The sequence below is a fragment of the Schistocerca serialis genome, chromosome 5 (assembly GCF_023864345.2).
Source record: "Schistocerca serialis cubense isolate TAMUIC-IGC-003099 chromosome 5, iqSchSeri2.2, whole genome shotgun sequence".
NCBI lineage: Eukaryota > Metazoa > Arthropoda > Insecta > Orthoptera > Acrididae > Schistocerca > Schistocerca serialis.
In genome coordinates this window covers 428,940,143-428,952,347 of record NC_064642.1, presented here as the reverse complement: position 1 = coordinate 428,952,347, position 12,205 = coordinate 428,940,143, and the positions used below count along the sequence as shown (strand labels likewise).

At 40.2% G+C, this 12,205-nt stretch overlaps 1 protein-coding gene across 1 annotated transcript in view; it reads right to left on the bottom strand.

The window, feature by feature from the left end:
- LOC126480795 (probable malonyl-CoA-acyl carrier protein transacylase, mitochondrial) overlaps positions 1-12,205 on the bottom strand; it is a 40,685-nt gene that overhangs the window by 17,074 nt on the left and 11,406 nt on the right. The window lies entirely within an intron of this gene.

Genomic DNA, 12,205 nt, shown 5'->3' with positions numbered 1-12,205 from the left:
ATGCCAGCCATACCCCACCGACCATCCTCCCTCCCCCTTCTGTTTCCACCACAAGACCCTTATCTGCCCACATACCACTGACGTCTGCTACATCAGATGCGCCAACAACATGGTGGATGACTATCTGTCACCTGTGGAATTGGCTCACCAGCAAATGCAGGACCATGACATCGAAGACTTATTACACGATACCCCTTCCTCTTTGACCATTGAGCCACATCATGTCCCCAGTCCTATGGAATGTGGGGGCAGGCCTTGTGGCAACTATCGGTAGCCACACTGTCAATAGCTGTTCATTCTTCGAGCTAGCTTCTTTGACAACTTAGTCGGTGACCCAGTTACTTACTGTATGTTCCCCCTTTATGAGTTATGTGTAATAAAAGTGTACTTCGATCATAAGTGTGGATTCATTCTACTCTCCAGTGAATGTAGTGCGTGAATTTCCACATGTGAAACTCAGATCGCTCTGTTCATGCATGAGACCCAGAAGGCAGCCCTCTACTGGCACCCAGGTTGATACCGTGTTCCGTGACTTCCAGAAGGCTTTTGTCCACACTGTTACATAAATAAACAAAATACAAGTATGCAGGATATCAGACCAACTTGTTCGTATTGAAGACTTCCTTGCAACTAGAAAACAGTATGTCATTCATATTGGGAAAGAAATCTTCAGGCATACTCTAAGGGAGGGCTGCAGCACCATTATTCTTCACAATATCTATAAATGACATAATGAATAACAACTTGAGTTCTGTGGGGCTGTTTGCAGATGAAGCTATTGTATACTAAGATGGTGCAATGCAAGGAAATTGTAGTGAAATGAAATAAGACTTGCAGAGGATTGATGCCTGATATACAGATTGGCATCAGACCTTCAACATAAACAAATGTACCATACAGTTATGTATAAATAAGCAGAAAGATTACACGACTGCTGAACAATCATTGGAGGCAGTGACTTCTATTAAACATCTGGGAGCATGCATGCATACATAGTGATTTAGCGTGGAAGAAATAGATAAAACGAACTGTAGGAAAGGCAGATGCCAAACTGTGTGTGATTCATCTGAAAACCCCTCAGGAACTGTATTCCAACTATGAAAGAGTGGATTGTAACATGATTTATTATTGAGAATGACCTATGTTCCACTGAAAACACTCATGCTGGCAAAAGACGGTCTTGTCTTTTCAAATATTTTACGTAGTGTGAAAAAATGTAGTGTGCAAGCACTGATCTGTGCAGGTGGTGCAAATGCAGTAATGTAACACACCAGTGCCGAGGCGCTGGGTGATGAGCGTGGTAACTCTTGCTGGACATGGGCACTATTCCTTGATAATATGCCTTTAAGATGTCATGAACACCTCAGAGAAAATGCACACGACAAATGAATGCTGAAGACAAATGAAAACTGTAAATCTTCCAAGGAGATATCCCCGGTGGTGGGATCAACTTTTTGAAACCAAATATACGGTGATGTAGGTTAAGACCCCACGTATCACACCCTGCAATCATTCACATTCACCCTGGTGGGCTCTCATTTACGAGTAACATGCAACAACATGGATCATGCCACACAATTCATATAATTCTGGACTTAAGTTAACAGACAACTTACTGTACCTGGCATACTTATGGGATGAATACGAGAAAATAACTCGTCATCGTAAATACAGGCTTACATACATGAATTTTCTCACAATTCCAATATTTGCAGCTTGTGATAGTATTTTGACATGAAACCTCACGACAGGAAAAAAAGGGAATGTAATGTGAATTCTACAAACGCATCATCTAAGTAATAGGTCAATGGACAATTTGCTAAGGATTTCCGTACAAAAGACTGAAATGTGAAAGAGTTGTAAAATGTACATACACTAGGTGATCAAGAGTATCCGGACACCCCCAAAAACACATGTTTTTCATATTAGGTGCATTGTGCCGCCACCTACTGCCAGGTACTCCATATCAGCAACCTCAGTAGCCATTAGACACCGTGAGAGAGAAGAATGGGGCGCTCCACAGAACTCACAGACTTCGAATGTGGTCAGGTGATTGGGTGCCACTTGTGTCATACGTCTGTATACGAGATTTCCACACTGCTAAACATCCCTTGGCCCAATGTGTCCAATGTGATAGTGAAGTGGAAATGTGAAAGGACACATACAGCACAAAAGCGTACAGGTCGACCTCATCTGTTGACCGACATAGACTGCCGACAGTTGAAGAGAGTTGTAATGTATAATGTGTAATGTGTAATAGGCAGACATCTATCTAGACTATCACACAGGAATTCCAAGCTGCATTACGATCCACTGAAAGTACTACGACAGTTATGTGGGAGGTGAGAAAACTTGGATTTCATGGTAGGGCAGCGGCTCATAAGCCCCACATCACGCTGGTAAATGCCAAACAACACCTCTCTTGGTGCAAGGAGTGTAAGCATTGGACAATTGAACAGTGGAAAAACATTGGATGGAGTGACGAATCACAGTACACAATGGGGCGATCCGATGGCAGGGAACGGGTATGGCGAATGCCCAGTGAACATCATCTGTCAGCATGTGCACTGCCAACAGTTAAATTCGGAGGTGGTACTGTTATGGTGTGGTTGTGTTTTTCATGGAGGGGGCTTGCAGCCGTTGTTGTTTTGCATGGCACTATCACAGCACAGGACTACCTTGATATTTTAAGCATCTTCTCACTTCCCACTGTTGAAGAGCAATTCGGGGATGGCGATTGCATCTTTCAACATGATTGAGCACCTGCTCATAATGCACAGCCTGTGGTGGAGCGGTTACATGATAATAACATCCCTGTAATGGACTGGCCTGCACCGAGTCCTGACGTGAATCCTATAGAACACCTTTGGGATGTTTTGGAATGCCAACTTCGTGCCATGCCTCACCGACCGACATCAATACCTCTCCTCATTGCAGCATTTCATGAAGAATGGGCTGCCTTTTCCCCAAGAAACCTTTCAGCACCTGATTGAATGTATGCCTGCAAGAGTGGAAACTGTCATCAAGGCTAAGGGTGGATCAACACCATATTGAATTCCAGCATTACCGATGGAGGATGCCACGAACTTGTAAGTCATTTTCAGCCAGGTGTATGGATAGTTTTGATCACATAGTGCATAATTATTTTTCAGATGAGTTTCTTTTCTGTCATTATGTGAAATCGTTAAATGCTCCATAACTATCATTTTAAAAAAGTGTGTAGTTTTTATTTTTATTTTTAAATCTTTATTGAAAGGACTCTGATCATTATTTTTGTTCAATTAATTGTTTTATATGTAATTTTTATTTCTATTCCTTTGTCACATCATTTTAATGACTGTACAAACTTTTTCATTTGTTTAACTTTTTTATATCATTCCTTTCCCAATCAGAAGTTTAGTGAATATGAATTTAATTATGTTTATCAATTATAATACTCAGTTAATTGAAGACTCCACTCCATCAGTTAAAAAACAAAACACAAAATAATCTAGACCTATTAATATTGACTGCGCAATGGTGTGAAAAAAGTATTTTTTGTTAGTAGATTTGCAATTTTTCTTTGTACAGTAATCAACATACAAACATTTAAAACATAACCTAAATACCTATTGCACTATGGACAAAATAACCAGAAGAAGATCTAAATGAAAGAAGGATTTATAAGTAAAACAAAATTCAAGCAAAATGAGAAATAGATATAATGAACACAATAATGTGCATGAAAAAGCAGGGTAATAAAACAAAAGAAATTAAATCAAAATTAATACATATGAGTAATAAAAATACATGAACAAAGATTTCAAGAGGAAAAAGAATGATAGGAAGAAAAATGAGAGCAAATAAGGAAGTTGATATTATCTGCATCTATATTCTGCAAACCACCATGAGGTGCAATGTCCCGTTGTACCAGTTATTAGGGTTTCTTCCTGTTCCATTCCTGTATGGAGCATGGGGATAATGATTGTTTGAATGCCTCTCTTCATGCGGTGATTATTCTAATCTTATCCTCACAGTCCCTATGTGAGCAGTATGTAGGGAGTTGTAGCATATCCCTAGAGTAATCACTTAAAGCCAGTTCTTGAAACTTTATTAATACACTTTCTCGGGGTATTTTACGTTTGTCTTCAAGTCTGCCAGCTCAGTTCCTTCAGTATCTCTGTGACACACTACCACGGATTAAACAAACCTGTGACTATTCATGATGCCTTTCTCTGTATACATTCAATAACCCATTAGTCCTACCTGGTACACAAATTTGGTCAATATTCAAGAACTGGTGGAACAAGTGATTTGTAAGCAATCTTTTTTTATAGACTGATTGCACTTCCCCAGTATACTACCAATATAGTGTAGTCTACCACTTCCTTTACCGACGACTGAACCTATGTGATCATTCCATTTCATATCCCTACAAAGTGTTACACCTAGGTATTTGTACTTGTTGGCAGATTCTAACAGTGACTCATTGATATTATAGTCATATGATACCATACTATGTTTTTTCCATTTTGTGAAGTGCAAAATTTTACATTTCTGAACATTTAAAGCAAGTTGCCAATCTCTGCACCACGTTGAAATCTTATCAATGTCTCACTGAATATTTATGCAGTTTCTCTAAGATCCTACTTTATTATAGATAACTGCATCATCTGCAAAGAGCCTGACTTTACTATTAACTGGCATGGTTTTTTGTTCGCAGTATCTACAACAGAGTATAGTCAGAAGAGCGGCTCACTCAGCCACAAATTCAGTATAGAATCCGACAGAGACTCCATCAGGGCCTGGAGCTTTGTTCAGTTTTAATGATTTCAGCTGTTTCTCGATACCACTGACACTAATACTTCATTCATCTTTTCAGTGGTAGGCTACAAGGATTAAATTGGGACAATTCTCCTGGGTTTCCTTTGTAACGGAACATTTTAAAACAGAGTTAAGAATTTCAGCTTTTGCTTTGCTTCCCTCTGTTTCAGTTCCTATCTCATTTGCTATGGACTGGACACTAACTTTGCTGCCACTAACAGCCTTTCATATGATCAGAATTTCTTTGGATTTCGTGAAATCTCATTTGACAATATTCTGCTACGATAGTCATTGAAGGCATCATGCATTGCTCTCTTCACAGCCAAATGGGTTTCATTCAGCATCCCCCCCCCCCCCCTCTCTCTCTCTCTCTGTTTTACATCTATTACGAAGTGATCTTTGTTTCTTTAGAAGTTTCTTTACAGTGACTACATATCACCGATGTGCCCTCCCATTATGAATTGTTCTACTGGATACATATCTATCCAAAGCATGGGCAACTATTCTCTTAAACTTGAGCCAGAGTTCCTCTATATGCTCCTGATCCGTGCTGAAAGTTTCAAATTCGTCACTGAGAAATGAAACTACTGATTTTTTTATCTAGTTGACTGAACATATGTATCTTTCTGCTTGTTTTGGTCATCCTTTGTATTTTGGCAGTCACTGTTGCCAAAATCACATCTGGGTCACTTGACAAAATTCGAAACCACAGCCTACTGCATGTGACACTATTATCCTACCCAGTATACCACACAACCCGGCTAGATAAAACAGCTTTTTTTTTTAATGCTATTGAGTATCACACACAATTCCCAACTTTTTTTCGTCAATTACTCGCAAATGAGGACCCAACAGGGTGAATGGCAGCAACGTGTGATACCTGGGATGTTAACCCACATAACCATATTGATGGTTTCAAATGTCGATTCCACTGCTGGAGAAATTTCCTTGTTGGATCTTAAGTTGAGTTCAGTGTGGGTAGACACAATGAATGATGATGTATCTGAAGTTATGAGTTAATGACAACTGGATCTGTGTTCACAATTGATGTAATTAGTTGATGCAATGCAGTATATTATCATTGAGGATGTGTTCGGCATTCAGTGGCTGGAAATAGTGAGGCACTCTCTTCCAGCATCACTCTGCCTAGAGATGAAGTCGAGAAGAACAAGTTCGCACACAGCTGTGGTATCAAAACAAAAAGGCAACCGTATTTGAAGAAAAACTGTAAAATGTAACTTACACCACATCAGACTGAGAGATGTGCCATGCAATGTTCCCTACTGATAAGGGGTACAGTCAAGTCACCATTTACATGCATGAACGGGAAACAACACAGTCCTTGCTGACATTAAGAGTATTGCTCATTGTGGGCTACTTAGCAGATGAGACCGATAGAATAAATAGAGAAGATCCAAAAACAAACAGCGCTTTTCATCACACGTTTGTTTAGCTTGGTAGAAATAATGATGAAGATACTAATTCGGCAACTCCAATAGCAAACATTACAAGAGAGGCATTGTGCATTACAATGTGGTTTACTATTAATTCTGAGAGTGTATGTTCCTAGAAGAGTCAGATAATATAATGCTTCCTGCAACTTACATAAAGTTTATGAAGGCAAAATTACAGAGATTCAAGCTCAAATGAAGGCTTATCACCAATTGTTCTTCCCACACACCAGTCGTGACTGGAACAGGAAAGAGGGGAGGTGATAGTGGTAAACAAAGTACTGAATGCCACACATCATAAGATGGTCTGCAGAATGGGGAAAGAGATTTAGGTCTGCCACTAGATAAACTAGCCTTGTATGCTATCTCGGAGTACATTGATCAGTACACTGACCAGTGGGTGAGATGGCTCACTGCTCTTCCAGTTGCTCTAGTCTGTTGCTCTGTTTACCTTAGAAGATTCCATGCTGTCGATCAGCCCCGATGAATGGCCCTAGCCTACAATGTATTTAATAAAATCTTCTTGAGTGATCATCCAAATGGTCATAACAATGAGTTTTGTACCCATCCTCTTCAGGTGGCGTGACAGGATGCTGTGCTCTGCACAGCCTTATAGCCACTGGACCGCTGACCTCTTTGGTTTGCAGACCAATCATGCGCTTCCAGAAGAGGGTGCTGTGCCAATGCAGGGGGAATCCAGCACAGGCACTGCTGAGGAAACACAGTGTGGCCCTTGCGCAAGGTGTCAAGTCCCAGAATCTGTCCACTCTCCCTGCAGATGCCACTACCTTCAGAATAGATTATTGCTGTTAAATTGTAGCAACTGCGGAACCCCGCACTGTGTACAGTTGAAATCTGCTAGCTCAGTTTAGCCTATTGGTACTGCGTAGCTTCTTCATGTGTTCCAAATCAAAGGTGTGTTCCTCATTGATGCTATGCTTGGCCACTTTAGACTTGTCAGTCTGCCTCAGTCGAATGTTTCTGTGTGTTCCGTATGGCTGTGAGATGCATCACACATTCTCATTCAATGCTGCAAACATCTGACATCTGCAGTCCCAGCCGGTCTCCGCGTTGCATGGAAAACAGTTTCTATTTGACATTTCTCTATTATTCTCATGATCTTGGCTGTCGGCGGCCTTTCATATGGCAGGAATGCCACACCTTTGGCTTCTTCTTCTGGTTTGTCATCCCCCCTCTTATCTGCTTTATATGCATCTTGTTGTAACCATTTTTTCAGAAAGTATCCCGCGGAAGCTATAACTCATTTGTAACCTCATCCTGTCACAGATGGACCTGGCTCTATGTACTAAGGTCTAAGGTGGTTAGTACCGAGTTGTGAAGTGCTGGATGGTGGCAACTCCTAGCATTAAGGTAAAGATCCGTGTACATCTTCTTCCTGTAGACGGAGAGTCCCGACGTGCCGCCAGGACTTCTTTTGATCAAAATGTACAAGAAAGATAGGCTTCCACACACTTCTATTTCCATGGTAAATTTGAAGCTATATGATGTAGGAACTCTTGTCAATTTTCTCCACCATGTGGCCACATGACAAATGTGTCATCTACAGACCTAAGAAATCTTCCAGTGGCACTCAGATGAATAGTGACATGATGCCAAAGCTGACCAGTATTTCCTTCTTGGCCATGCATTATCCTTTGATTACCTTCACAAATGCTGTGGAGTTCTTGACATGGTGTGGGCAATGACCTATGATAGGTTTTAGCACCTGTGCCATATGTCTGGCTATCCCGTATATCAGCGAGTTTATGGAATTCAGTACAGGCTGCAGTGGAACTCCCTCCTTGAGTATTTTCGGGAGGCCATATGGTTATTAAGAATGGTAATACAAAGTAACATCTCCTTGTACAACTATATATTTAGTTAAGACACCAGAAAGTTTGCACCAAACATTTAACTTCTCATTTGCATTAATCCTCCTGTGATTCCTTGTGTAGAGTGAAAATGGCTTGTCTGTTGTAACCAGACCCTTCCAGCGGATCACGCTTAGTTAAAACTATAGCGCGATCCCCCCACCAACTTCCCCTCCAGCGGCTGGCGTGCCTCCCCGACGTCGTTACGTAGCTGCAGCGGCTAAGTCAACACAGCCATGGGTCTTCCAATGGTGTTCCTGTTTATTCCTGAGCAGCTGAGTAGATTGATGGTCTTACATGTCACAGATGTTATCACTTCCTTCCCCACTTGTATGCTGGGTCTTGCAATAAAATTTCAAATAAAATTTCAATCTTCTGCCAGTAATCTTCCAATTTCAGTAGCCCTGTCACATTGCCTTTATCTGCTGCTAAGACCACTATATCCTTGTCATCACGTAGGACCAGTAGATGTAAAATCATTTACTTAACCCGTTATTTTTGTATCTAAAATCACTCAGTAACCAGCATACTTTATCATTAGACCTACAGATGGTAAATAAACCAGGAAACCAACAATACCAGACGTTAATAACGGACTCACATTTCACACATGTCAGCTCTTGTTGTTCTCAAAACTGTGACTGGCAACTGTTCATCAACAATCAGCCCTCTCCGTGGTTGAAAGCTCGTCAGTCTGTCCTTCAAAGTAAACAACAAGGCAGAATCTTCATTGGTTGGAACATTAAACACAATTGTAGTGGGTTGTTTAGTGAATTTTTATTCCATTTGTTGCAAGTTGTCACTGCTGATGGTGGTGGTAAGTGAATAATTTTCCATAAACAAATGAGATAAATAATTTGCAAGATACATGCTTACTTCAACCACAGAGCACATGTATGCGTGTGCCGCAACTGTCACTTGGAACTGGCAACATTGCAATCCCTGTATATGCCTCAACCTGTCCAAACCACCAAAGTTTGTGAATTAGACTTGACATATACGACCATGCTCTGCAAACCACTGAGATGTGCATGGCATGGGGTACCTCCTATTATACCGGTTATTATGACTTCTTCACATTCTATTTACATTTCTCACAACAAGAGACCAGTTTGTGGATACCATCACCATAGAATGTTTGAATTTGCTGATGGAGCCACAACCTCACCTCTGCTTGCACCACTCCATCACTAGCAAAGTGAAGTCCTCAAAAGTGTTCTTTACGTTTTGGAAACAGATGAAAATTGGTTGGGATGAAGTTGGCACTGTAGGGAGGGTGATCGGTGACAGTGCATCCTAGGCATCGGATTGTTGAAGATGTCGCAGCACTTGTGTGTAGTGTGGCATTGTCATGCTGAAGGAGAAGGCACTCCATGTGCAGACGAATTCTTTGAGTTCAAAACTCAATTACAGCAAGCTGTTTCTCACACACGGACATAGTTACGCTACACACTGCCATGTCACACATTAAAATATGGAGCCCTTCATGGCAAAGGGCTGTAAGTTTGTAGACATGATGAATAAAGATGTATAATTTTAACAATGTTTGTTTTATTTAAAAAGCTTTGAAAGTTTTCACATAGTGAATTCGGAGGCATTACTTTTCAGCATGCCCTCATGTAACCTAGATTCATCACTTAAAGTTGGTTCCTAAAAATTTTCTAAGTATGTTTTCATGGTATGGTTTGCACATATCTTCAAGTGTTTTGTCAGTTCAATTTGTTCACCATCTACGTGACTCTCTCCCATGAGTCAAACAAATCTATGAATATTTGTGCTGTCATTCTCTGTATATGTTCAATATCCTCTGGTATGAGTGATTTGTAAGCAATCACTTTTGAAGACTGATTGCATCTCCCTAGCATTCTACGAACACACCGAAGTCTCCCACACATGACTGAGCTTAGGTGATCATTCTATCTCATACGCTCACAAAATATTACATAGTGTTATTTGTACAAGCTAACTAAATCCGACTGTGATCCATTGATATTATAGTCATAGGATAGTACTTTTTTTTGGCAAAGTCACAATTTTAGATTTCGGAACATTTAAAGCAAGATGCCAATATCTGCACCAGCTTATCAATATTAACAGCACATTTGTGCAGCTTTTTTCAGGCAGTACTTCATTATTGATAACTGACTCATCTGTCAAAAGTCTGAGGTTACTACTAATACTGTCTGCAAGGTCATTAACATAGAACATGAAAAACAAGGGTTCCAACACACTTCCCTGGGACAGACCAGAAATTACTTCGACATATGTCAATGACTTCCCACCCAAAATAATGTCCTATGTCCTCCCTAGCAATAAATCTGCAACCCTGTCACAATTTTTACTTGATAAACCATAAAGTAGAGCTTTTGATGATAAGAGTAGGTGGGTTACTGAGTAAAACATTTTTCGGAGATTGAGAAATACTATATCTACCTGACTGCCTTGATCAATGGCTTTCAGGATGTCATGTACGAAAAGTGTGAGATGCATTTCACACCAATGTTGTCAGAGTCCATGCTGCTTGCAGTGAATCAGATCCTTATATTCGAGATACCGAATTATGTTTGAGCTCAGAATACGTTCTAAGTTCTATGACAAATGGGTGTCAAGCATATTGGATGGTAGTTTCGTGGGTCAATTCTGCTGCCTTTCTTGTACTCGTAAATGGATGTGACTTATGCTTTCTTCGAACTATTGGGCATGGTTTGTTGTTAGAGAGTTCTACAGCAGATTATAGTTAATAGAAGAGCTAACTAGAAGACAAATCTGGTGTAGAATCTGAAAGGGTTTCCATTAGGCCCTGCAGCTTTGTCCAATTTTAGCAATTTCTGGTGTTTCTCAACACCACCTACATTAACATCCATATCACTCATCTTTACAGCAGTGTGAGAACTAAACTGGGGGCAATGCCCATATATTTTCATTCTTAAAGGAATATTTTGAAAACTAAGGTCAGTGTTTCTACTTTTGCTTTGCTACACTCAGTTTCAGTCCCTGTCCCATCCATAGTGTCTGGGTACTAGATTTGGTACCACCAACTGACTTAGATATGACCAGAATGTCTTTGGATTTTGAGACAGATTGTCTGATAATATTCTGCTATGGCAGTTGTTAAAGGCTTCATATATTGCCCTCTTGACACTCAAATGCATTTCATTTAGCATCTCCCTATCTATAACCCCATGCTTTGTTAACACCTATTATGCAGTAGTCTCTGTTTCATTGTAAGTTTGTAAACAGTGATAGTATACTATGATGGGATCCATCTCATCATGATTTGTTCTACTAAGTACATATCTATGAAGCACATGGTCAACTATTCCTTTAAATATGAGCCACAGTTTTTCTACATCCTTTTCTGCAGAGCTACATGTTTTGAGTTCCTTACTGAGATACAACACTACTACCTCTTAATCTGGTTTGCTCAAAATATAAACCCTTCTCATTTTAGTTGCCCCTTTTACTTACGTAATCATTGTTGCTACATCTGCCTCATGGTCACCGAAACTAGTTTCTATGAGGGCATCCTCACAGAGGTCAGGTCTACTTATTGCTACTACAAGGGGTAGCCAAATGAAAATGAGACAGACAGGAAAAAGTAACTAAACTGTATAAATTTCAAGTACATTTATCCCACTATGAGACAACACGTCGAAGCCTTCATGAAGGAAAATGTTTGCAGTTGCCGAAGGAACCATGACTGTACCCAGATGTGAACCTCTTTGATCAAAGCAAATTGACAGCCATGAAAGTCTTTCTTGGGGGCTTAAAAAATATGGAAATCACATGGTGAGAAATAGGAACTGCTTACTCATGTGTTGCCGAAATTGTTTTGACTACACTGAAAAAGTTTCGCTGGGAAGCCCTTACACATTCTCCATACTGTTCCAATCTCTCCCCATGTGATTCTATATTTTTGGAGTCTAACTTGATTTGGATGAAGAGGTGCACGCCTGGGTACAATCATGGTTCCATAGGCAACTGCAAACATTTTCCCATGAAAGCACTGACTGTACTGTCACACAATAGGCTAAATGTAATAACAGTTATGGTGATTACTTTTGAAGTAATACATAGTTT